Genomic DNA, 27,590 nt, shown 5'->3' on the forward strand with positions numbered 1-27,590 from the left:
CACTAAAGGACGAAGCCAGGGCTGGGGTAGTCCTTCCTCTTTCTGATCGGGTGGTTTCTCCTGGTGGAACAGAGGGTCTGCGGCACAGCCGCTCTGCGCCTCAGCGCGCCGCGGTTGCCAAGGCAACACCTCCGGAACCCCCCCTCCCGCTTCCACGGGCCGGGTTTGGCACGTGACGCAGGCGTCACGTGACGGGTCAGTCGGCGTCCTCCCACGGAAGAGTGTAAACAGGCGCCTGGGGCCGTGTCTCCGCGAGCTACAGGCTGGCGGTGGGGGCGGCGCCTGCGGCTCAGCACCCACCTGAGGTGACTCCTGCGGTCTCCAGATCCGTTTCTCTCTCGCAGCGCACAGTCACAGCCCCACGCCGCCAAGGAGGCGGCCGGAGTCCCAGGCCCAGGCAGGGGGTGTGGCCATCTGACGCCGGTCCACGACAGGTGGCGGGCAGAGTTGGCCTGGCCCGCGCGCTTCTTTGCCCACGAGTCGGGGGCCCGACGCGGATCCGGCGGAGCGGCTGCGCGACTCTGGGCGGTTACCCCTTCCTCCCCAGGGACTCGGGTCTGCGCTTGGAGACGGCCGGAGCTTGGGCTGCCCGGATCCTGTGGTGTTGAGGGCCCGGGGTTGTGCCCATCAGTCCTGCCCCTGAGGGGCTGTGAGACCGTGGGTAAGTCCGCCCTCTTCTGCCAGTTTCCACATTTTTGGAATGGTTAGTCTCGACTGGTACTCTGTGAGGACCTTCCGCGCGTCTGACATGTGATTTCAAGAGAGATCTGCTTATGTTGAAACTGCCGCAGGAAAAGCATAGGTAGGTATTTTGTTTTTTTTTTTTAATTGCTTTTCGTTTGTCTTTAAATTTGGATCTTCCCCCACGTAGGTGAAGTTTTAAATAGAAAACGTATTAGGGAATGTCTTAAAGACTTTTTTTGTATTTTCTTGTTTCCTTAATGCAACGGAACCTCCTTTTCCAAAGAATCTTACTTGGAAGTTCCCCCTAAGTTGAAACTGGACATTTTATACCTCATTATGCTCGCCCCCCCCCCCTTTAAGGATACTCAGCGGTGACAGGTTGAGAAGCTCCGTTATGGAGTTGAGGAAATGTTTTGTGTGATGGATTTTGAATTTGAATTCCTTTTTTTTTTCTTTTTATTCTTTGGTATTAGAGATTGAACCCAGAGGCACTTAACCACATCCCAGACCTTTTATTTTTTATTTTTTGGTACCGGGAATTGAATTCAGGAGCACTCGACCACTGAACCACATTCCCAGCCCTATTTTATATTTTATTTAGAGACAGGTTTTCACTGAGTTGCTTAGTGCCTTGCTTTTGCCGAGGCTGTCTTTGAACTCGCGATCCTGCCTAAAGTTATTGAGGCTGACCTCGAACTTCCGATCCTCCTGCCTCAGCCTCCCAAGCCACTGGGATTACAGGCATGCACCACTAATGCCTGGCAGAAGGTGAATTTTAAAAATTTTTAATTTTTTTATTTGTAGATGGGCGCAATACGTCCATTCTATTTACTTACATGTGGCGCTGAGGCTAGAACCCAGTGCCCCACACATGTAGCCAACTGCTCTACCACTGAGCCACAACCCCAGTCCCATAAGGTGAATTCTTGAATGTGTGGTTTTCTGTTATTTTATTTTTGCTTTCATTTGTCTGTGATGCAGTTAGAAAATTGTTGTATCCCTTATATTACTGGAAAGGGGCCTCAGCATTTCCAATAAAGACCTTTTTCTTCCCATCTTTTCTTGCATCGGAGTCCCAGGGGGTGTAAGTGTATGAGTCTAACAGTGAGATCTTACCCCTCATTGCTGGCACAATTATGTTCAGGCACAGAATGGGAATGGAAACTTTGAGGACAAATGGATTAGGACCTATACTGTAAAAAGCACGCACACTGAAAGCGTTATTTATGAACTAAATCAGAAGAGTTGTAGAATAATGTGAACATGCCCCTTTACTAATTTTTTTTAAGGCTGGGTCTCACCATGTTGTCTAAGTTATCCTTTACCTCCTGGGCTCCCGGATCATCCTCCCTCAGCCTGGTGGGACTACCACCACCAGCCTTTTAATTAATCTTGAAACACCCCAAGCATAACAATTTTGGATTTGAGAAATCTGAGTTTAGGAGAAAATAACATGCTATTTCATGAATAGAATTTGAGGTGGTTATATGTAGGCAAAACCAGCAGGATTTTTAAAAAATTAAGAGCAGTGCATAGTTTCCTAATTTGTTTTATTTTTTGTTGTAGATAGACACAATACTTTTATTTATTTTATGTGTTGCTGAGGCTTGAACCCAGTGCTTCACACGTGCTGGGCTCAACCACTGAGCTACAACCCCAGCCCCTAATTTATTTTTGTGTTTTTGTTGTAAATAGTTTATACATGAAAACAAATAAAAATTGTGCTAAAATTTCTGAAAACAACCTAAATTTGAGTCTTGAAATGATGTTTTTTTTTTTTTTCTGAAAAACCCCAAACTTTCCAACCCTACTTGTTCTCCAGTTCTGTAATTAACTTCAGTACATTTTCTAGAGCAGTACAGTGTTCTGTTGATAAATAATCTTTGAGGAAATTCTTATGCCTTCTGATTCTACCCCCGTGCATATGTAAAATGGTCAGTGTATGCATTATGAACATTTTATAATTTATCTGTTACCAACCTTGTTTTTGCTATACTCAAGAGTTTGGTTTAGAGCTTGGTGATGTGAAATCACTCTTGTGCATGTCTTCCGGTACAATCAGGTCACTGAGACAAGAGTTTCTGGATGTCTAGCTTCTAGGTTGTAGGGTAATGCATATCTTCAGTTTTTCTACAAGTGGTTTTGTTTGTTTGAGATGAGGTCTTGTTATCTTGTCGGTGCTGGCCCTGAACTCCTAGCTCAAGAGAACCTTCTGGGGCTGAGGTGTAGCTTAGTGGTAGAGCACCTACCTAGTGCCCTAGGTTCAAAACCCAATACTGCCTCCCCCGCGACCCCCCCCCCCCAAAAAAAAAAAAGCTTCCTGCTTCAGCCTCTGGAATAACTGGGACTACAGTTTACAGGTGTGCACCACAGTACCTTGCTCTTTTGCTGCATAACAAATTGTCCCAAATTCAGAGGCTTCAGACTACACAAATTCATTATCTCATACTTCTATAGGTCAGAAGTGTGGTAGATGTGACTGGATTATCTGCTGTTGGTTTTTCAAGGCTGAAATCTGGTTGGTTGGACTATATTTTCTAGAAGCTCTGGAGGTGAATCTGATCACAAGCTATTTATACTGTTGACATAGTTCAGTTCTCTGTGGTTGTAGGACTGAGGTCTGTTTCCTCACCGGATGTCAGTTGGTGGTCATTCTCAGCTTCTAGAGGCCACTCATATTCCTTGTTCTGTGGTTTCCTTTATTAGTTTATTTTCAGAGCCTGCAATTGTTTGTATTCTTCTCATGCTTGGAATCTCTTAACCCTCTTTTTTCCTTTCCATTTTTGTGGTGCTGGGGTTAAAACTCAGGGTCTCACACATGCTAAACATGCACTCTATCATCGAGCTACTAGACTGCCTCTCCTACCTCATCTCTTACTCCTTCTGGTACACTCAGGCCATTGAGACAAGAGGGTACTGAAGATAATTGTCTGCTGTTAAGGGCGCGTGTGATTAGATTGGGCCCACTTGGATGTAGGTTACTATTTGTATTTTATCTGCACTATCAGTTCACAATTGTACCCAGGTTAATGTTTGATTGAATAACTAGGGTAGGACTCTTGGAAGAATAGCTTTAGATTTCTGTCTGCTGCACTGTATAAATTTTTATAGTGATTGTGCTGATATGAATTTATACCAATAGTATGTAAGTTCTTGTTCCATGTCATTGTTAACAGTTAATGTTGTCACGTATTTTTGTTTTTATCAACTGGTGGCTGTGAAGTAGTATCTGATGGTTTTGTGTGTGTGTGTGTGTGTGTGTGTGTGTGTGTTTGATGCTGGGAATTGAAGCTAGGGCCTTGCATGCTAAGCTTGTGCTCTAGTACTGGGCTGCACCCCCAACCCCTCATAGTGTGTGTTTGGTTTTGGTACTGGGGATTGAACCCCATGGGACTTTATCACTGGGCTACATCCCCAGCCCTTATATTTTAAATTTTGATTCAGGGTCTCCCTAAGTTAGAGGGTTTCACAAGTTTCTGAGGCTGGTCTCCTCTTCCTCCCCAGTAGCTGGGATGACATGTGTGCACCAGTGTTCCCTGTTTACATAGCATCTTGTTATACAACATGGTATTCTTCTGAGGGCAAAAGTTAGGAAGCCTGAGTTCCTTCACCAACTTTCCTGAGTAACTGCTTAACCTCTGTCAGGGAATCTTTTCTCTGCCTTAGTTACTCATTTATAAAAGTGAGATGGGGTATGAATTGGTTGGTTACTAAGATTCCTTTTCATTCTTCTGTTTTTTGCCTTCCATTGAGTCTTAGTTGTATAACCTAAAGAACTAGCTGTAACACAGTTGATGAGGAGAGCACATTTTAAAACCTGGAGAAGGAAAAGGCTTGGGTTGGGAGGGCAAGGTAATTTGAGTACTGATACATCTAGAATATTAAGACTTGTTTCACATGATTTAAACTAACACCTGTGGTTGAAAGACATGCACTTTTTTTTTTTTGTATCAGGGATTGAACTTAGGGCCTTAACCACTGAGTAACATCTCTGTACCTTTTTAAATATTTTATTTAGAGACAGGGTCTTGCTGAGTTGCTTAGGACCTAGTTAAGTTGCTGAGGCTGGCTGTGAACTCGTGATCTTCCTGCCTCAGCCTCCTGAGCTGCTTGGAAGATGTGTACTCTTGATTCAGCATAATGGACATTTTAAAATGGTTATTCCTCTCCAGAGCTAAAATGGAACTTAACTGGTGGGTGCTCTCTTTCACTGAAAGGACAAACATCAAGGACTGAAAGGCAAATGAGTCTTTAGAGACAGGTCAAAGTTGTTCATGTCTCAGCTAGGGATGGCATTGGGTGACTTCTCCAACCTTCTGGCCTCCTATGAGTAGAAATCATGGTGGCATGACAGAGTTGTTAAAATAATTGAGAAAAAACTTATTTTGGTGTGTCTCAGTGACTCAGCTAAATTCTTTTGAGCTGAAATTTATATACTTATTTTGGCTGAAGTTCAGTCTATGTACTTACTGTTCTCAGTTTTGAAAATGTTGCTTAAGTCTTTTGTAGTATTTGATGATTCATCTAGGAAAGCAGACAATTATTCTTTTGAGTGATCTTTGAGTGCTTGCCACTTTAAGCTGTGCATTTTGAGTTTAGAGATACACAACTAAATTTGTCATTGGCTCTGTGGGTGCTCTGCCAGCTTCTCTGAAGGTGTTACCCATCTGGGCAATTTTGATAGTATTATCTTCTTACAGTTGCTGCTGTGAAGCAGTCTTCGAAGAAATACAAGATATATAGGGAACCAAAACCCTTGAGGAAAGAGGCATTCTTAATAGTTTACTTAATTTATAATCTTCTCTTTCCAATGCCTGAGTAAAATTTTGGTCACCAAAGGTGCAGTTTTCTGACACTGCTATAGCATCTAATTGAGAAGGTTGTGTGTGTTTCTTTATATTTCTTAAACTATCTCAGGTTTCCTTTACCCACTTGTTACCAGTGAATTGGGATTAGACTCCATTGCACTAATGGATACATCAATTTATGGTAGAATTCTCAATCTTAAATATGTTGACATTTGAGGTTGAATAATTATTTGTTGGGGGGAACTGTCCTGTGCTCTGTGGGCTGTTCAGTATCATATCTGGCCTTTTTCTATTGGATGCCAGTATCACTCCCAACAGTGGTGGCAACAAAAGTATCTTCGAGACACTGCCAAAAACCCTGTGGTGAAAAATTGCTGCTGTTTAGGAACCACTTACTTACGGATGCTCTCAATTGCCTTTCTGCCGACGTTAAGGTAATTCTACTGCTGTCTGGTTTCTCCATGTTCCCAATCTTGCTTACAGTCTGCTCTCCCCTGAGGGTGCTCTGCTCAGCTAAGTTAGGTGGAAAGGGGCCAAGATAGAAGGGTGGAATCAGTGGGGAATAGGGCCAAACTAGAGTCAGGTGTGGCCCTGTGTAGTGACCGAGTTCTGCAAGGCACAGATGGGTGTGTTTGGGGGTGGGAGCTAATGATTAGATGTTTAATATACATCTTTTTGCATAGAAGTAAGCAATGTTTGTGGTCCTAGCACAGAACAGAAGCAGGTGTGTCTCAACTCTACCCTAGGCATTAGGTTAGGAAAGAAATCTGAGGATGTTTTCTCCTTAATGTTTTTACATGAAAGAAGGAATGAAAAGGGAAACTGCTTCTCAGCATATTTGATTTAGGTTTTAATTTGTGGTAATTAGTAGTTAGAATCATTCTTTTACATGTAGGAAATGAGTGGAGTTTGTAATATATGAAGCAGCAAATGTTTACTGAGTGTAGCAGGAGATAGTGCCATGCCAAGTGCCAAGGGAGCAAGACAGGCAGATGGGGAAGGACACCACCATGTAATGAATGGTTGCTCTGTTTTGGGTTGTTGGGACAGGTGGCAAGGGGTGGGCAAGTAAATCTAAGAGATGATCTGGAGAGTGGGACAGGTGTTGAACTTTCAGTTTGTATTTACTTTCAGTCACTGTTTGCTTTTAGTACTTCTGGGTATTATGAATGTGTATTTTCTTAGTTAAGTCCATATAGAATGCCTCCTTTTGTAACCTTATTTTCTTGATATTTATTGCATTATATTTCCCATTTTAATATATATATATATATATATGTTGTTGATGGACCCTTAATTTATTTATATGTGAGGCAGAGAATCGAACCCAGTGCCTCACACATGCTAGGCAAGTGCTCTACTACTGAGCCACAACCTCAGCCCCTTATAGGTTTATTTTTAGTTTTGAAGAATTTTTTTCGCTTTTTCCCCATAGTGGCTGTAGTAATATATATTCTCACTAACAGTGTTTAAGTGTTCCTTTTTCTCCATGGCTCATTTGTTATTTATTGTTCTTTTGATGGTAATCATTCTGACTGGCATGAGATGGAATCTTGATAAAGTTTTGATTTACATTTCCTGTCTAAAGGTGTTGAGGATTTTTCATTTGTTCCTTGCATATTTGTAATTCTTTAAAGAAATATCTGTTCGGCTCATTTGCTTATTTATAGATTGAATTGCCTGTTCTTTTGTTGTTCACTTTTTTGAGGTTTGGTTTGGGGTTTTTTTGGATCAGGATTGAATCCAGGGGCATTTAACCACTGGGCCATATCCCTAGCCTTTTTATTTTTTATTTTGAGACAGACAGTGTCTCACCAAAGTTGCTTAGGGCCTCGCTAAGTTGCTGAGGCTGATTTTGAACTTGCCATCCTACTGTCTCAGCCTCCTGAGTTGCTGGGATTACAAACTTGAGTTTTTCTTTTTCTTTTTTCTTTCCTTCTTTCCTTTTTAAATTACTGGTGATTAGAACCCAGGGGCATTCTACCACTGAGATACATCCCTAGCTTTTTATTTTAAAATTTTGAGATAGTCTTTAGTTGTTGAGGGCCTCGCTAAATTGCTGAGACTGGCTTCAAACTTGTGATTCTTCTGCATTGACCTCCAAGTAGTTGGGATTATAGGTGTGCACCATGGTGATCACCTCTTTTTTGTTTTTATATATTTTTGATATTAGTACTCTGTTAGATGACTCGCTGGCAAAGATTTTCAATCTGTAGTTTGTCTCTTCATTTTTATTTCCTTTGCTGTCAGAAGCTTTTTAATTTGGTGTAATCTCATTTGTCAATTCTTGCTTTTTATTTCGTCCTGAGCTATTGGGGTCCTATTCAGGAAATCACTGCCAGTGCCAGTATATTCAAGTGTTTCCTCTGTTTTCCTGTAATAGTGGTTTCAGGTCTTACATTAAGATTGTAGATCCATTTTGAGTTGATTTTTGTACTGAGCAAGAAATAATGGTCTAATTTCAAACTTCTACATGTGGTTGTCCAATTTTTCCAGTACCAGTTGTTGAAGAGGCTGTCTTGTCTTCAGTGTATGTTTTTGGCATCCTTCTCGAGAATCAGATGGTTGTAGATAGTGGGTTTAATTCCAGGTCCTTTGTTCTGTTCCATTGGTTTATATATCTGTATTTATTTCATTACCATGTTGTTTTTATAAGTGTGACTCTGTAGTATATTTTGAAATCAGGTACTGTGATGCCTCCAGCATTGCTGTTTATGTTTTTTTTTTTTTTTTTGCTTCCATATGAATTTTAGGATTTTTTTTCTAGTTTGGTAAGGAAAATTATTGATATTTTGATGGAGATTGCATTGAATCTGTAGATTTTTTCAGTAGTTTGACCATTTTAATAATATTTATTTTTCCAATCCATGAATATGGGAGGTCTTTACATGTATCTTCACTTTATTTCTTCATGGTTTTTATCAATTTAATTTTTTTCATGGTTTTCATTCTTTCTCCTCCTTGGATAGTTTGTTCCTAGGTGTTTTATTTTCTTTTTGCTGATATAGCAAATGGGATTGTTTTTCTGGTTTCTTTCTCAGTGAGTTCATTATGGGTGTATAGAAAAGCTGCTGATTTTTGTAGGTTGATTTTCTATCCTGCTACTGTGTTTAATTTGTGTCTTTTGATGGAGTCTATTTTTTATTTTGGTACCAGGGATTGGACCCAGGGGCAATAACCACTGAACCACTTCTTTGGCCTCCTTTTTTTTTAATTTAATATTTTTATTTTGAGACAGGGTGTGGCTAAGTTGGCGAGAGCCTCACTAAGTTGCTGAGGCTGGTTTTGAACTCATGGTTATCCTACCTCAGCCTCCTAAGCTGCTGGGATTACAGGAGTATGCCACTATACTTGGCTGGTGGAGCCCTTAGGATCTTCTGAATAAAGAATCATATGTAAACCGGGATGCCAAGCATGATGGCACATGCCTATAATCCCGTTGATTTGGGAGGCTGAGGCAGAAGGACTGCAAGGTTCAAGATCAGCCTCAGCAACTTAGTTCCTGTCTCAAAATTAAAAAAAAAAATAGAAAATAAGCGGGGATTAACTCAGTGGCGAAGTGCCCCTAAATTTAATCTCCAGTACCCAGAACAAAACAAAATCAAAATAAAACAACTGATAATTTGACTTCCTTTTTATTATTCATATCCCTTTTATTTCTGTCTCTTACCTAATTGCTCTGGCTAAAATTTCAAGTACTATATTCAGTAGGAGTGGTGATAGTGGATATACTTGTGTAGTTTCCTGTTTTAGAGGAAATTCTGTTAGTTTTTCCTCCTTCAGTGTAATATTGACTTTGCATTTGTTGTATACAGCCTTTACTGTGTTGAGGTATGATCCTTTAATCCTAGTTGCTTCATGGTTTTTATTATGAAGGAATGTTTAATTTTGTCAAAGGTTTTTTTCTGCATCTCTTGAGATGATCCTGTGATTTTTATCCTTGATTCTATTAATGTGCTATATTATGTTTATTTATTTGCCTGTGTTGAACCCTCCTTGCATCCCTGGAATGAATCCAACTTGATCATGGTATGTGATCTTTTTAATGTATTGTTGAATTCAGTTTGTAAATATTTTATTGAGATTTTTGCATCTGTGTTCATCAGGGATATCAGTCTCTAGTTTTCTTTTTTTTTTTGACATGTCCTTATCATTTTTTTTAAGCAGGGTAATACTGTCTTGAGTATTAAGAATGAATTTGTAAGGATTAATTCCCCTTATATTTCATGGAACAGTTTGAGAAACATTGGTATTGTTTCTTCTTTAAAAAGCTTTTAAAATTCAGAAGTAAATCTTTTTGGTCTTGGACTTTTTTTTTTTTTTTTTTTTTTCTTTTTGTTGTTGGGAGATGTATTAGTCAGCTTTTCTGTCATTGTGACCAAAATACTTGACAAGAAAAGCTTAAAGGAGGAAGAGTCTATTTTGGGCTCACAGTTTCAGAGGTCTTAATCCATGGAGGGTTGACTCCATTGCTCTGGCCTGAGGTGAAGGGCGTGGTGGAGAAAAGTTAGCTTATGGCAGCCAGGAAGAAGAGAAAGCAAATGAGATGCCAGGGACAAACTATAAACCCCAAAGTCATGCCCCTAGTGACCTTGTTCCTTAGCCACATCCTGCCTGTATACAGTTACCACTCAGTATAGTAGTACTTTTAAACTATTAATCCACTGAATGGATTAATTCATTGATCAGGTGATAGCACTCATAATCTAATCATTTCATCTCTGAACATTTCATATTGTCTCATACATGAGCTTTTGGGGTACACATCATAGCCAAACCATAATACTGCTTTAACCTCTCAGTGATTGTTATTGCTCCGTTTAGATTTTTTTTTTATATCCTCTTGGTTGAGTTTTGGAAGATCATAAAATTTGTGATCATCCTGCCTCAGTCTCCTGAGTGGCATGTACCACCGTACCTAGCTTTTTATATCTAATTGATGGATTATTCCTTTTATCAATATATAGGGACCATCTTTTCTGACTGTTCTGTAGTCCACTTTATTGAATATGAGTATAGTTACTTCAGCTTGTTTTCAGATTCCATTTGCTTGGAATATCTTTTTTCTATCCTTTACTTTCAATATGTGTATGTCTTTGCCCACAAGGTGAGTTTCTTGCCAGCAGCAGACTGTAGGGTCTTACTTTTAAATCAGATAGTCAATTCGTGTCTTTTAATTGGAGAATTAATACCATTTACATTCAATTATTTTTGAAAGATATGTACTAATTCTTATCAATTTGTTTTTCTTCTGGGTATTTCAAATGATCTATGTTTATTACTTTCTTATTAATTTTGGAAGTTGATGGTTTACTGAATTAATAATGTTTGAGTCTTTTCTAGTTCTCATTTATCAAATTCTTTCAGTGAGATTTATTCTTTCCTGTGTTCATGTTACTATGATTTATTCTGCTTCCTCTTCTGTGTGCAGTATTCCTTTAAGTATGTTCTGTAATACTGGTTTAGTGGTCATACATTTCTCTAATTTATACTTATCTTGGAAGGTTTTTATGTTTTCTTTCAATTCTGAAGGAAAACTTTGTTGGATATAATCAGAATCTAGGGTATGGGGTTATAGCTCAGTGGAAGAGCACTTAACCTCACATGTGTGAGGCACTGGGTTCAATCCCCAGCACCACCTAAAAATAAATAAATAAAGGTACATCTAAACTACAGCTAAAAATATTTTTTTAATTTTCCTTCAGGGTTTGAAATATATAATTCCATGTACTCCTGGCTTTAAGAATTTCTTCTAAGAAATTATCTGTTATTCTGATAGGTTTGCCTTTATAAATGACTTGGTGCTTCTCTTTTGCATCTTTCAATATTCTTTGTTCTACAAGTATTTCATTGAATATGTTTGCTCCACCTTTATCTGTACCTCTGTTTCCTTATCTATACTTGTGATTTACATGTTTATTCTTTTAATCATGTCTCATAAACCTTGTATATTCTGCTTATAATTTATTTTTTCTTTATTGGCATCTGAATGTGATAATTCATCAACCTTGTCTTCAAGCCCTGGCATTACTTCTCCTGTTTGATTTAGTAAGTTGGTGAAACTTTCAGCTGAGTTTTAAAATTTGACTTGTCAAACTTTCAAAGATTTTTTTCCAGAATCACTATTATTGAATTGTTCTTTCATATCTTGCACACTATCTCCCTAATTTATTCCTTTTAATTCACTAATCATCTTAACAGTCAACTTTGTATCCTTCAGAGAGAGCAAAGTCTGGGGATTATTCACCCCTTCTTCTTAATTTTGTGTTAATTTCTCAGCTGCCCTTCCTGCTAGTAGGAGCTAGTGCAGAATGTGACATTCCCTTGGTAGAAATCTACTTCAGAGAGATTAGCTCAACACACTTTCAGGCCTGGGGTGACATGGAGCACCACAGCACCTCCAGGTCATTGGCACATTTTGTGAAGCTCTCTTGGATGGTGGGGCAACATTTGAAATGGGGGTGGAATAGATTGTGGAAGGCCCTACTAGTTCTGCTGCCCATGACTTTCATGGCCTTCTGAAACCCAGTTCCCACTGGTAATCACTTGTGCCTTCTCAGTTCTCTGAAATACTTCAGCTGGCTGTTTGAGCCACCCATCTTACAGGGGAAGCACTTTATGTTTCCTTCCATTGTCATCAAGCAACTTCTCATTGTATGGAGTTTTTAAGGGGTTCATTTCAATGGTGAGCCATTCCGGCAGCACAAAACCAAGACTTAAGAGATAGCACCCACTGAGACAGTGTGTAATGCTTTCCTAGGGTTTCTGGAGACAGGAACTTGCAGCAAGCTGAGACATGACCTAATGATGGCTCCATGTTACAGCATAGTGAATACAGGCTGGAAAGTAAAGAGAACCTCTCTAACTTTAGCCTGCTCTTCAGACCCCAAATCTGCTATGTCCGTACTGTTCCTCTGCACTGTGCTTGTGTTCTAGATGCATTCACTGAGTCTTCCCTTTCCTCTCTCCTACCTGTGTCATCAGCTGTGCTGCTGTGCCATCATGTTGCTGGGCCTTTAGTACTGAGGCACTTTTTCACACTGTTTAATTCTGAAACAGAATGAAAAAAAATTCAATGCCTGAACTTTTCCATGTCTCTTTATGCTGGTGAACCTCAGTCTTCCCACAGTAACGCACCTTGATGAGAAGCTGCTTTCTTGTTGTTCTGATTACCACTCACAGAGAATTGGGCGATGGCTCTGATCAATCCATTTGCCTCTCTGACCTCATGATTTATAAAGTACAGACCAGTTGTTTTGTAGAATATTCCTTACTTTGTGTTTGACTGAAGTTTCCTTATGATTGTATTCAGGTTATGCATTTAGGTAGGGAGAACAAAATAAATGATTTTCATTCTTCTTAATATAATATATTAGGAGCCACTTGATGTCAGTTTGTTTCAGTATTGGTGATAACATTGGACATTTGATTAAGTTGGTATTTGTCAGATTTCTCTATTGCCACGATACTGTTTTTTCCTCAAAGTTAATATATAGGCAGTATGTAAATATCCTGTTCCTCATCAAATGCTTACCCAGTTTTAGCATTCAGTGATGATTTTCCAAATCTATATTCCTTCTGTAGTTATTACCATTCTAAGAAAGAGCTTTCCCTTTTGTGTGTATTTACCCATTCATTTATTTTTCTCCATGATTTATACATATGACCTTATTTAATGGTCTATAATTAATTTCTCTAGTTATTTCCATATCAGCATATACCAGATTTGGCCCTTATGAATCCTTTCAAGCTGGTTCTTGTGTCCTTTTCATATTCTTTCAAAATTCTTTGAACTCTTTTATTTACTTTATGGTGTAACAAGATTCCCTGGACTCATTTTGTATGCCCCAACTTTTGAATTAGCTTGTTTCAGAGCAGCCTTATTCTTATTAGTGGGGAAATTATAATCTGGTTATCCGATGCACTTATTGCAATTATTGTGTCATTACATGTAGGCTCCCTCAATAGGCAAATTAGGATATATTTATGTCTATCCTTATACACACATATCTTTGTTTTTCATTTATATGTGTGTCTTTATCTGTTAGGGCTTCTATAACAAAATATCTGAGACTAGGTTACTTCTAAATAGTCAAAATTTACTTTTTACAGTTTTGGAGGCTGGAAAATTCAAGATTAAGGTGCCTATATTTGGTGTTTGCTGGGGACCTTTTTGCCTCATCCATATGTGGTGGGAGAGCAGAAGGGCAAAAAGGCCAAGCCAGTACCCTCTTTCCCCTTTATAAGGTCCCTAGTTTCATTGATGATGGCTTCATCTTCATGATTTAATCATTATCCCCACCTCTTAATAGTATCATATTAATGATTAAGTTTCAGCATTTGAATTTTTGAAGATAGACCTCAGCAACATCTTTATATATACATATATATTAAAAGTTATAAATTTATATTCATAATACCAATGTTAATCTAACACCATGGTGGAGGTTACTTCTAGTGTCCTCCTCCTGTTAAATTTCATCAAATAAGTTTTCTTAAATCTTGCCCATACTCACTGTGTAAAGATGCTTCCTGTTTTTTTCCTAGAAATCTTATTATAGTTTTGTTTTAGGTTTAGATCTGTGATCAGTCCAGGGTTATTTTTTATTTATGGTGTTAGGGGTTGAAGTTTTTTTTTGGTACTGGGGATTGAATTTGGGGGCACTCAACCACTGAGCCACATCCTCAGCCCTTTTTTGTATTTTATTTAGAGGCAGGGTCTCACTGAGTTGCTTAGAACCTTGTTAAATTGCTGAGACTGTCTGTGAACTCAGGATCCTCACGTGTCAGCCTCCCTTGCTGCTGGGATCACAGGCACGTGCTATGGTGCCTGGTGAAGTTCATCTTTTTTTTTTTTTTTAAATCTATGGATAATGAATTGTTCCAGCACCAAATGTGGAAGAGGCTTTCCATTCTTCTTTGAATTTAGTCCTTCTTTTGAAAATCAACATATTATATAAGAGTGAGTTTATTTTTGAATTCTTGGTTCTGTTCTCTTTATCTATTTGTTTCAAACCTTTTTGTGTTTTCCTCCTAGCTTCCACATATAAGAGAAAACATAGATTTTTTTTTCTGATTGTGACTTCTTTTTCTCCAATTTATGGTTTCTAGATTTCATCTATTATGTAAGTGACATAATATCTTATTATGGCTAAATAAAACTCTATTGTATATACATACTATATTTTCTTTATCTGTTCATTTGTCGACTGATACCTAGGCTGGTTCTATAACTTGATTGTTGTAAATTGTGCTGCAGTAAACATGGGTATGCATGTATTTATAAAATATCCTATTTTTCTTTTTGGTACCAGGGATTGATACCAGAGTTCTTAACTACTGAGTCATATTCCCAGTCTTTTAAATTTATTTTTATTTTATTTTTGAGACAGGGTCTTGCTACCTTGCTTAGGGCTTTGCTAAGTTTGTTTGACTGGCCTTGAACTTGGTATCCTCTTGCCTCAGCCTCCAGAGTCTCTGGGGTTACAGGTGTGCACCACCACAAGCAACCTGACCTTAAATTCCTTTGGATAAATACCAAGGAGTGGTATAGTTTGATCATGTGATACACTTATTTTTAGCGTCTTGAGGAAGCTTCATATTGATTTCCATTGTGGCTTTACTAATTTACATTCCCATAACAGACTGTAAGAGTTCTTTTCCTCATCCTGTCCAGCATTTATGATTTGTATTCCTGCTGATTGCCATTCTGACTGGAGTATGTTGGAATCAGTGTAGTTTTCTTTTGTGTGTGTGGTGCTCAGAATTGAACCCAGAGCTTCGTGTATGCCAGGCAAGTACTCTACCCCTGAGTCACATTGCCAGCCCTCAGTGTAGTTTTGATTTGCACTTCCCTGATGGCTAAAGATACTGAACATCTTTTCTTGTAATTGTTGACCATTTGTACTTCTTTTGAAGAATTGTGGAGGTAATTTGCCCATTTATTGATTTGGTTTTGAATTATTTATATATTTTGGATATTAGTTCTCTGTTGGAGGATTAGCAAAGATTTTTCTCCCATCTGTTGGTTATCTCTTCACTTTGTTTTTTTTTTTATTTTTTTTATTATTGTACACAAATGGGATACATGTTGTTTCTCTGTTTGTACATGGCGTAAAGGCATACCATTTGTGTAATCATAAATTTACATAGGGTAATGTTTGATTCATTCTGTTATTTTTTTCCCTTCCCCCCACCCCTCCCACCCCTCTTTTCCCTCTATACAGTCCTTCCTTCCTCCATTCTTGCCCCCCTCCCTAAACCTAACTCTAAACCTAACACTAACTCTTCCCACCCCACATTATGTGTCCTCATCCACTTATTAGCGATATCATTCTTCCTTTGGTTTTTTGAGATTGGCTTATCTCACTTAGCATGATATTCTCCAGTTTCATCCATTTGCCTGCAAATGCCATAATTTTATCATTCTTTATGGCAGAGTAATATTCCATTGTATATATATACCACATTCTCTTTATCCATTCATCAATTGAAGGACATCTAGGTTGGTTCCACAATCTGGCTATTGTGAACTGAGCAGCTATGAACATTGATGTGGCTGTATCTCTGTAATATACTGATTTTAAATCCTTTGGGTATAGGCCAAGGAGTGGGATAGCTGGGTCAAATGGTGGTTCCATTCCAAGTTTTCTAAGGAGTCTCCATACTGCTTTCCAGAGTGGCTGCACTAATTTGCAGTCCCACCAGCAATGTATGAGTGTACCTTTCTCCCCACATCCTCGCCAACACCTGTTGTTGCTTGTATTCTTGATAATCGCCATTCTAATTGGGGTGAGATGGAATCTTAGGGTGGTTTTGATTTGCATTTCTCTTATTACTAGAGATGTTGAACATTTTTCCATATGTTTGTTGATTGCTTGTAGATCTTCTTCTGTGAAGTGTCTATTCATTTCCTTAGCCCATTTGTCGATTGGATTACTTGCATTCTTAGTGTAGAGTGTTTTGAGTTCTTTATAGATTCTGGAGATTAGCGCTCTATCTGAAGTATGATTGGCAAAGATTTTCTCCCACTCTGTAGGCTCTTTCTTTGCATTGCTGATAGTTTCCTTTGCTGAGAGAAAGCTTTTTAGTTTGAATCTATCCCAGTTATTGATTCTTGCTTTTATTTCTTGTGCTATGGGAGTCATGTTGAGGAAGTCTGGTCCTAAGCCAACATGTTGAAGCTCTGGACCTACTTTTTCTTCTATAAGATGCAAGGTCTCTGGTCTGATTCCGAGATCCTTAATCCATTTTGAGTTTAGTTTCGTGCATGGTGAGAGATATGGGTTTAGTTTCATTCTGTTGCATATGGATTTCCAATTCTCCCAGCATCATTTGTTGAAGAGGCTATCTTTTCTCCATTGCATATTTTTGGCCCCTTTGTTAGTATGAGAAAATTGTATTTATTTGGGTTTGTGTCCATGTCCTCTATTCTGTACCATTGATCTACCTGTCTATTTTGGTACCAATACCATGCCGTTTTTGTTACTATTGCTTTGTAGTAGAGTTGAAGATCGGGTATTGCGATACCCCCTGCTTCACTCTTTCTACTGAGGATTGCTTTAGCTATTCTGGGTTTTTTATTCTTCCAGATGAATTTCATAATTGCTTGCTCTGTTTCTGTAAGGTACATCATTGGGATTTTAATTGGAATTGCATTGAATCTGTATAGCACTTTTGGTAGTATGGCCATTTTGACAATATTAATTCTTCCTATCCAGGAACATGGGAGATCTTTCCATCTTCTGAGGTTTTCTTTAATTTCTTTCTTTAGTGTTTTGTAGTTCTCATTGTAGAGGTCTTTCACCTCTTTTGTGAGATTGATTCCCAAGTATTTTATTTTTTTCGAAGCTATTGTGAATGGGGTAGTTTTCCTAATTTCTCTTTCTGAAGATTCATCGCTTATGTATAGAAATTCCTTAGATTTATGTGCATTGATCTTATATCCCGCTACTTTACTGAATTCACTTATGAGATCTAACAGTTTTCTGGTGGAATTTCCTGGTTCCTCTAAGTATACAATCAAATAGGGATAGTTTGAGTTCTTCTTTTCCTATTCGTATCCCTTTAATTTCTTTGGTCTGTCTAATTGCTCTGGCTAGAGTTTCAAGGACGATATTGAATAGAAGTGGTGAAAGAGGGCATCCCTGCCTTGTTCCAGTTTTTAGAGGGAATGCTTTCAGTTTTTCACCATTTAGAATGATATTAGCCATGGGCTTAGCATAGATGGCCTTTACAATGTTAAGGAATGTTCCCACTATCCCTATTTTTTCTAGTGTTTTGAGAATGAAGGGGTGCTGTATTTTATCAAATGCTTTTTCTGCATCAATCGAAATAATCATGTGATTCTTGACTTTAAGTCTATTGATATGGTGAATTACATTTATTGATTTCCTGATGTTGAACCAACCTTGCATCCCTGGGATGAAATCCACTTGATCATGGTGCACTATCTTTTTAATATGTTTTTGTATGCGATTTGCTAAAATTTTGTTGAGAATTTTTGCGTCGATGTTCATTAAGGATATTGGTCTGAAATTTTCTTTCCTCGATGTGTCTCTGTCTGGTTTAGGTATCAGGGTAATATTGGCTTCATAGAATGAGTTTGGGAGGGTTCCCTCCTCTTCTATTTTATGGAATACTTTGAGAAGTATTGGAATGAGCTCTTCTTTAAAAGTTTTGTAGAACTCGGCTGAGAACCCATCTGGTCCTGGACTTTTCTTTGTTGGTAGGCTTTTGATGACTTCTTCTATTTCATTACTTGAAATTGGTCTATTTAAATTGTGTATGTCCTCCTCGTTTAATTTAGGCAATTCATATGTCTCTAGAAACCTGTTGATGTCTTCGAAATTTTCTATTTTGTTGGAGTATAGGTTTTCAAAATAGCTTCTAATTATGTTTTGTATTTCAGTCGTGTCTGTTGTGATATTTCCTTGTTCATTCCGAATTTTGGTGATTTGGGTTTTCTCTTGTCTTCTCTTTGTTAGTGTGGCTAAAGGTTTATCAATTTTGTTTATTTTTTCGAAGAACCAACTCTTATTTTGTCAATTTTTTGTATTGTTTCTTTTGTTTCAATTTCGTTGATTTCAGCTCTGAGTTTGACTATTTCCTGCCTTCTACTACTTTTGGTGTTGTTCTGTTCTTCTTTTTCTAGGGCTTTGAGCTGTAGTGTTAGGTCGTGTATTTGTTGAGTTTTACTTCTTTTATTAAATGTGCTCCATAAAATAAATCTTCCTCTAAGTACCGCTTTCATAGTGTCCCAGAGATTTTGATATGTTTCTTTATTCTAGTTTACCTCTAAGAATTTTTTAATTTCCTTCCTAATATTCTGTTATCCATTCATCATATAATAGCATATTGTTTAATCTCCAGGTGTTGGAGTAGTTTCTGTTTTTTACTCTTTCATTTATTTCTAACTTCAATCCATTATGATCTGATAGAATACAAGGTAGTGTCTCTATCTTCTTGTATTTGCTGACATTAGCTTTGTGGCATAATATATGGTCTATTTTAGAGAAGGATCCATGTGCTGCTGAGAAGAAAGTGTATTCGCTCTTGGTTGGATGGTATATTCTATAAATGTCTGTTAAGTCTAAATTATTGATTTTGTTATTGAGATCTGTGGTTTCTTTTTTCAATTTTTGTTTGGAAGATCTGTCCAGTGGTGAGAGAGGCGTGTTAAAATCACCTAGTATTATTGTGTTATGGTCTATTTGGTTTTTGAGATTGGATGACCCACTGTTTGGGGCATAGATGTTTATGATTGTTATATCTTGCTGATTTATGCTTCCCTTAAGCAGTATGAAATGTCCTTCTTTATCCCTTCTAACTAACTTTGGCTTGAAGTCCACATTATCTGCAATGAGGATGGATACTCCAGCTTTTTTGCTGAGCCCATGTGCATGGTATGTTTTTCCCCATCCTTTCACCTTTAGTCTATGGGTATCTCTTTCTATGAGGTGAGTCTCTTGCAGGCAACATATTGTTGGATCTTTCTTTTTAATCCAATCTGCCAGTCTATGTCTTTTGATTGATGAATTCAGGCCATTAACATTCAGGGTATTATTGAGATATGCTTGTATTCCCTGGTATTTGGTTCATATTTAAAATTTTATTTATTTATTTCTTTTTTGACACATCTTGGTTCCTCCTTTATTTGACAGTTCCTTTAGGATAATTCCTCCCTTTGCTGATTTGCTTCTTTGTTTTTTATTTCTTCCTCATGAATTATTTTGCCGAGAATGTTCTGTAATGCTGGCTTTCTTTTTGTAAATTCTTTTAGCTTTTGTTTATCATGGCAAGATTTTATTTCATTGTCAAATTTGAAGGTAAGCTTTGCTGGGTATAAGATTCTTGGTTTGCATCCATTTTCTTTCAGAGCTTGAAAAATGTTGTTCCAGGCCCTTCTAGCTTTTAGGGTCTGGATTGAAAAATCTGCTGATATCCGTATTGGTTTCCCCCTGAATGTAATTTGGTTCTTTTCTCTCACAGCCTTTAAAATTCTGTCTTTATTTTGTATGTTAGGTATTTTCATTATAATGTGCCTTGGTGTGGGTCTGTTGTAATTTTGTGTATTTGGAGTCCTATTAGCCTCTTGACTTGATTTCCATTTCATTCTTCAGATTTGGGAAATTTTCTGATATTATTCATTGAATAGATTGTTCATTCCTTGGGTTTGTTTCTCTAAGCCTTCCTCAATCCCAATAATTCTCAAATTTGGCCTTTTCATGATATCCCATAGTTCTTGCAGATTCTGTTCATGATTTCTTACCATCTTCTTGTTTGTTCAACTTTGTTTCTCGGGTTAAATATTTTGTCTTCAATATCTGAAGTTCTGGCTTCCAGGTGTTCTATCCTATTGGTTATGCTTTCTCGTGGAGTTCTTAATTTGGTTTATGTTTCCTTCATTCACGGATTTCTGTTTGGTTTTTTTCAATATCTCGAACTCTTTATTGAAATGATCTTTTGCTTCCTTGATTTGCTCTTTTAACTGTCGATTGGTGCTATCATTCAATGCCTGCATTTTGTTCTTTCATTCATCATTCAATGCCTGCATTGCTCTTTCATCTCATCGTTTGCTTCCCTATCATTTTAATTATGTACATTCTGAACTCCCTTTCTGTCATTTCTTCTCTGCCATGCTGTCGTTGGATTCTATTGATGTAAACACTAGATTTGTTTGGGCATTTCTTCCCTTGTTTTCTCATATTGTTCAGGAATCAGTGGGTCATTAAGATATTGCAGATTTCCTCTATCGACTTATAATGTCCCTGAAGATTGCTAGTATATCCCTCTTAGCCTTCAGGAGCCTGAAGTCTTGGAGGAAGTTGATAATGTGGAGCTCCACGAAGAAGCTGCCTCTCTAGGGTGGTGACCTCAGGTGGCGTTATAGTCCCTGCTATGGTAGAGTGTGCCTCCACTTGTTGACCAATGGTCATCCAACGGGGAACTAGGCTGCGGGCTGAGGCAAGGCCTATTTGTGCCTGTGTCTCTGGTTTAACCGTCCCTGTGGGAAAACCTCTCCTGGTAGGGAAGACTCACTCGGTGGGAACGTCTCGCTGGTCAGTTCCCCTCCTAGAGGTTCCCCTCAATCTACAACTACCGCCTGGCTGGGCTGTCTTCCTCTGCAGCATTCCCAGGGGCCGGGACCTACGTCCTGGGTCTGGGAGCCTCACCCTCTGCAGGCGAGTTCTCCTTAGGCTGCCTCTCCCAGATAATCTGCCCGCAGTCCTGGAAACTTCGCTCCGCCCCTAGGCGTGTCTCTGTGCGGCTCTTCCAGCAAGAAGCCACCTAGCTCCTGGGACCCTACTCTGCACCTAATCGCCTGGCTATGCGGCCCCTCCTCTGAGCCGCCACCTGGAGCCCCGTACAATAGCTCCGATACCCAGAGACCTGCCACACAGCTCCTCCACCAGACAGCAGCCCGGTTTCCGACGCAGTCACTAGGAGTCCAAGCAACTCACTTTGCGTCTCCTCCTCCACCAATCTCCCGTAGCCCTAGGCAGTCACTCCAAGCCCCAAGGACCCGCCCTGTGCCTCGTCCTCCCCCTCGGGGTAGCCCCCGGTGGTTCAGGAGTGGTGCCTCGGAGACCAAGTGACCCACCCGCGCTCCATCCTCCAGGCAGGCCATTGGTGTTCAGAGCGGTCGCTTTGAGTGACAGTCAACTCACCACTCGCCTCTTCCTCTGCAACCACCTGTGGCTCTGATGCAGTCACTCCTAGACCAAAGCGACCGCCCACGCTTCTCCTCTTCCTCCGGGCAACCCCCAGTGTTCAGAAGCAGTCGTTCTGAGTCCAAACAGCTCGCGATGCAGCTCCTCCTCTGGCAAACCGCCTGTGGCTCTGATGCAGTCACGTCCTAGACCAAGTGACCCACAGCTCTTCTCCTCTTCCTCCAGGCAACCCCGGTGTTCAGAAGCGATTACTCTGAGTCTAAACAGCTCACCACGCAGCTCCTCCTCAGGCAGCCGCCCGGAGCCCCAGTGATTGCTCCGAGTCCAAGCGCTGTGCTGAGCCTCATCCTCTAGGATGATCCCAGTTGTCCGTGTTTACCGCTCCAGTGGGGGGAGGGGCGTCTCGCCGAGCAACTCTACTTCACAAAGTTCCCTGCGTTCTGGGACTACCACCCTATCCGGGACGCCTCCCCAATGGGAGAGACTCACCCAGCGGCTTTGAGTTGGTCCCAAGTCTCTCACTATCTCCTCTTTTGAATCCTGTGTCCTGGAGCAACGTGAAATGCAGCCGCCCTCTCGGCCGCCATCTTGAAACTCTCCCTTCCAGTTTCTTAAATGATACCTCTCTTCACTTTGTTAATTGCTTTCTCTGCAGAAGTTTTTTAATTGGATGCCATCCCACTTATTTTTTCTTTTATTTCCTGAGCTATAGGGGTCTTTTCAAAAAAATTTTTTTTGTTGGCAATGTACGTTTATTTATTTATTTGCAGTGCTGAGAATCTAACCCAGTGCCTCGCATGCGCTAGGCGAGTGCTCTGCCACTGAGCCACAACCCCAGCCCCCCGTAGGAGTCTTATTCAGGAAGTTTTTGCCTGCTGCACTTGTTGAAGTATATCCCTTTGTTTTCTTCTAACAGTGTTTCACTATTTCTGACCTTATAATTAGGTGTTTGATTAATTTTGAATTTACTTTTGTACAAGGTGCAAGATAGGGATATAGTTTCATTTTTCTACATATGGATATCCAGTTTTTCCAGCATTGCTTGTTAAAGAAGCCGTCTTTTCTCCAATTTATGTTTTTAGGACCTTTGTCAGAATACAGTCGTAGCTATTTGGGTTCGTCCTGTGTTTTTTGTTCCATTGGTTCGTATGTCTGTTTTTATGCCGGTACCGTACTTTTTAGTTATTGTGTCTCTTTTTACAATTTGAAATTGGATATTGGGGTGTCTCTACCTTAGTTCTCTTTGCTCTGGATTGCATTGGCTATTCTGTTTTTTTTTTGTTGTTGTTGCTATTGTTGTTCTTCCATATGAATTTTAGTTCTTTTTCCAATTCTATGAATAATATCATTAGTATTTTTATGGGGATTTCATTGAATCTATAGATTGTTTTTGTCAATATGATATGGTTATTTAAATAATATTAATTCTCCACATCCAGTTTTTTTACTCATAGTATTTGGTATGTATTAGGTATCTTGACTCTGGATTCATGTTTTTCATGTATATATATATTTTTTTTGTGGTACTGGAGATTGAACTCAGAGCCTCATGTATGCTAGGTATATGCTGTACTACTGAGCTATACCCCCATCCCATCTTTTATCTCAAAATTTGTAGCTTTTATCTCTCCATGTAGTGTTTATTTTCTGTTCTATATATTCTAGGACTCAAATAGCCATATGTGAATCCATGTCAGTCTATTCTTCATGTCTCTTAGGCTCTCTTTAATATTTTTCATTTCCCAATGCTGAGTAATTTCTTAAAATCTGATATCTAGTTTGGTAATTCTCCTTCAGCTGTGTCTAATATGCTGTTTAACTCATTTTTAATTTTAATGGTTAATTTCTAAAAGCAATGTTTTATTCTTTTTCAAACTGGACTTTTTTGGTACTTTTTGTTGTTTCCTCATTTTAAAATTCCTTGATTGACTGATTGATTGTGGTATCAAGGATTGAACCCAAGGGTGCTCTACCACCGACCTACATCACCAGCTCTTATTTTTATTTTTTTTTGAGACAGGATTGCCCTAGATTATATAGACTGGCTTCAAACTTGTGATCCTCCTGCCTCAGCCTCTCAAGTTGTTGGGATTACAGGTGTGCATCACTACACCTGGCACTCCTTTATTTAAATACTTTATATGTACTTATTTCATATTCTCTGTTTTATAATTATATTATTGGAGGTCCGGGTTTGTTTTCTTTTTCTTTTGTGGTGTTACAGTTAGAACCCATGAATGCTTTACTACTGAGTTACATTTGCAGCCCTTTTTTATTTCATTTTGAGACAGGGTTTTGCTAAGTTGCTCAGGCTGACTTCAAATTTGAGATCCTCTTGCCTCAGCCTCCCAAGTCTCTGGGATTATGGGCATGCAGTACTGTGCCTGGCTTCTATGGCATTCTTTTCTTTTTTTTTTCCTCCTTCTTTTTTTTTGGTGGAGGAGGGTACTAGCCATTAAACCCAAGGGCACTTTACTCCTGAGCTACATCCCAAGCTAGAAGAGAGGATATTCTTTTGGAATTAATGTTTGCAGTTCAATTCCAATTCATTCTTACAGAGGACATGAACTCTGAGAATTCCACAGACCTTGTTAAGGACTACAGTTTCAGAAGCATGTAGAGAGAAGGGATTAACAGTGCACTTTGCAGAGCTGCTTATACCATCAGGAGTGACTCTGATGACATCACATGACTTTAATTTTACAGTGGCTATGATTTTGGCCACATTATAAGGTCACTTACAGATTCTTCTTTGCCAGAAGACTATGAATTCTTTTACATTTGGAACCTTTCCCATTCATTCATTTATTATATGAAATACTTGATAGAGAGTTACAAGCATCTTGAGGAAGATCTTCTTTAAAAATAATTTTTTACTGTGAAGTCTTTTTTTAATTCATTTATTTATGTGCGGTGCTGAGAATCGAACCCAGTGCCTCACACATGTGAGGCAAATGCTCTACCAACGAGCCACAACCCCAACCCTTGACGAAGGTCTTTAGGAAGTTGCTGATGAGTTAGATTTGCAGGCGGTTTGAATGCAGCAACACCAGATATTCTTGAAAGAGTTGATTTTTGAGGATAGCTTTGAGGACGCCAAGTACTGTGGGCAGCTTTTTGACCTAAGCATTGAGGTGGTCCAGAAGCAGAATGAGGATGTGGACTCTGCCTAGGAGAAGATGAGCATCCTGACAATCATCAAAAGTATGTGTTGGTGATGGTGGCAGGCTCTGCAGGGTGGTCCCAGTCCTATAGTGGTGCTTCCTGTGCTGACTGTGTACTTATCTTCCCAAGAGGAAGCATCTTTTTTGAGCAAAACTCTTAACTATCATATGTAGTTTCTCTGATTTTGTAAACAAGTCTTCCCTATTCCTCATTCCTAAACAGTAGTCTAGTTGCCTATTGCTGCTAGGATCCATGACTTGCTTGACACCCTTTTTTTTTTTCTTCTCTCCGTATTAGCACCTGGGAGTGCTCTACCGCTGAACTACCCAGCCCTTTAAATTTTTTTGACTTTTTTTTTAAAATTCATTTTTATTGTAAACAAATGGGGTACATCTTGTTTCTCTGTTTGTACATGAAGTAGAAGCATACCATTTGTGTAATCATACATTTACCTAGGGTAATTTTTTTAAAATTTATTTTTATTTTAAACAAATGGGATACATCTTGTTTCTCTGTACATGAAGTAGAGGTATACCATTTGTGTAATCATACATTTACATAGGGTAATGGTGTTTGATTCATTCTGTTATTTTTTCCTCCCCCCACCCCTCCCACCCCTCTTTTTCCTCTGTACAGTCCCTCCTTCCTCCATTCTTGCCATCCTCCCACCTCCCATTATGTGTCATTATCCACTTATCAGTGAGATCATTCATCCTTTTTTTTTTGAGATTGGCTTATCTAACTTAGCATGATATTCTCCAGTCTCATCCATTTGCCTGCAAATGCCATGATTTTATTATTCTTTATGGCCAATATTCCATTATATATATATCTATCTATCTCACAGTTTCTTTATCCATTCATCAGTTGAAGGACATCTAGGTTGGTTCCACAATCTGGCTATTGTGAATTGAGCAGCTATGAACATTGATGTGGCTACATCTCTGTAGTATGCTGATTTTAAGTCCTTTGGGTATAGGCCAAGGAGTGGGATAGCTGGGTCAAATGGTGGTTCTATTCCAAGCTTTCTGAGGAATCTCCATACTGCTTTCCAGAGTGGCTGCACTAATTTGCAACCCCACCAGCAATGTATGAGTGTACCTTTTTCCCCACGTCCTCTCCAACACCTATTGTTGCTTGTATTCTTGATAATAACCATTCTAATTGGAGTGAGATGGAATCTTAGTGTAGTTTTGATTTGCATTTCTCTTACTACTAAAGATGTTGACATTTTTCATATGTTTGTTGATTGCTTGTAGATCATCTTCTGTGAAGTGTCTCTTCATAACCCATTTGTTGACTGGGTTATTTGTATTCTTGGTATAGAGTTTTTTGAGTTCTTTATAGATTCTGGAAATTAGTGCTCTATCCGAAGTATGTGTGGCAAAGATATTCTCCCACTTTGTAGGCTCTCTTTGCATTGCTGATAGTCTCCTTTGCTGAGAGAAAGCTATTTAGTTTGAATCTATCCCAGTTATTGATTCTTGCTTTTATTTCTTGTGCTGTGGGAGTCCTGTTAAGGAAGTCTGATCCTAGGTCGACATGTTGAAGATTTGGACCTAAATTTTTTTGAATTTTAAGATAGGGTCTTGCTAGGTTGCCCAGGCTGGTCTCCATATGGGATCCTCCTGTCTAAGCCTCTCAAGTAGCTGGATTACAGGTGCTGGCCACAATGCCTGGCTTATTTGACACCATTTAAAATATTCCAGATGAGTCTAAAACAAGGTAATATACTGTATATAACTCTTTAAAAAAGAGTAAATTAAGATTTGTTTTGGATTCTTTATTTTTACCTATATAATTATTTATTGCCATATTTGAATGAATTGGACAGGTGTTCTTTCATGGAGAAGTAAAATTCCTGCGTGTGCAGATGACAAGGTTTTATAAAGAATTGGGAAAGGGACTCTTTTTATTTTTCTCTTTGCTTCGTTTCCCTTGCAGATTTAAATATATCTTACCACTGTAGGTATCTTTATGTGAGACTTTTGATTAGAAGGAATGATAGTTCACTTCAGTGTTCTTTAAGAGTAGAGTGTTTATTCTTGAAGCCTCAAGGAAATGAGCTGAATAGCTGTGAGATCTAACACAGTTCTAGGGACCAACTACTCAGCCCTGCTGTTATTTTCATGTCTGTTTCATTTTCCCTTTGAGACCTAGAGGCTTTCTGATCCTCAGATGATCTTTTCTGTTTCATATCTTCTGTTCATGGTTCTCAACTCCTGATGACCTTGGCCTTGCTTGTGAATATTTAAGGATTATTCTTCTTCCATGTATTTTTTTCTTGGTTTACTTTGTGGATTCTGGCCCAGTGTGTCTAGATTCCACATGCCAGCTCACTTAACTAGCTTCTCTCCAGCCAGTGGCTTTACTGTTCTTGGGTCAAATGTCTGTGTTAGGAGAATGATAGGTCCTCCTATCCAGCTTGTCTACTGAGGTGCCATGATAACTTGACTTACAAGTATACTTCTAAGCTGTTTAAAATTCTTTTTACAGATGTGGAAGGTGTAAAAGTAAAAGCCCTCTAACCTAGAGAACTAATGAGTTTGTTGAATTGAAAATTTCTATTGTGTAAAAACCCTTCAGTCTAATTCACACTTGGAATTTCTTTGTTTCTGGGATTCTAGCCAAGGAGGAAATGCAAGTTTGCAGTCATATTTTTAAAGGTTTTAATCTCAGATTAATGTTCATGTTATTGAAATATCAGTATCCATACAAGCATCTTAAATTAAGTGAAACAAGTTCTTACAGTATTAATTAG

At 38.9% G+C, this 27,590-nt stretch overlaps 1 protein-coding gene and 1 pseudogene across 1 annotated transcript in view; both read left to right on the forward strand.

The window, feature by feature from the left end:
* Positions 1-207: 207 nt before the first annotated feature.
* Marchf8 (membrane associated ring-CH-type finger 8) overlaps positions 208-27,590 on the forward strand; it is a 117,601-nt gene continuing 90,218 nt past the window's right edge. Inside the window, 1 exon segment of the mRNA XM_053743402.1 lies at positions 208-802. The gene's annotated coding sequence lies outside the window, so the exon portion shown is untranslated.
* LOC124985684 (CCR4-NOT transcription complex subunit 8-like) lies at positions 24,189-27,357 on the forward strand (annotated as a pseudogene).

This window comes from Sciurus carolinensis, chromosome 5 (assembly GCF_902686445.1).
Source record: "Sciurus carolinensis chromosome 5, mSciCar1.2, whole genome shotgun sequence".
Lineage (NCBI taxonomy): Eukaryota > Metazoa > Chordata > Mammalia > Rodentia > Sciuridae > Sciurus > Sciurus carolinensis.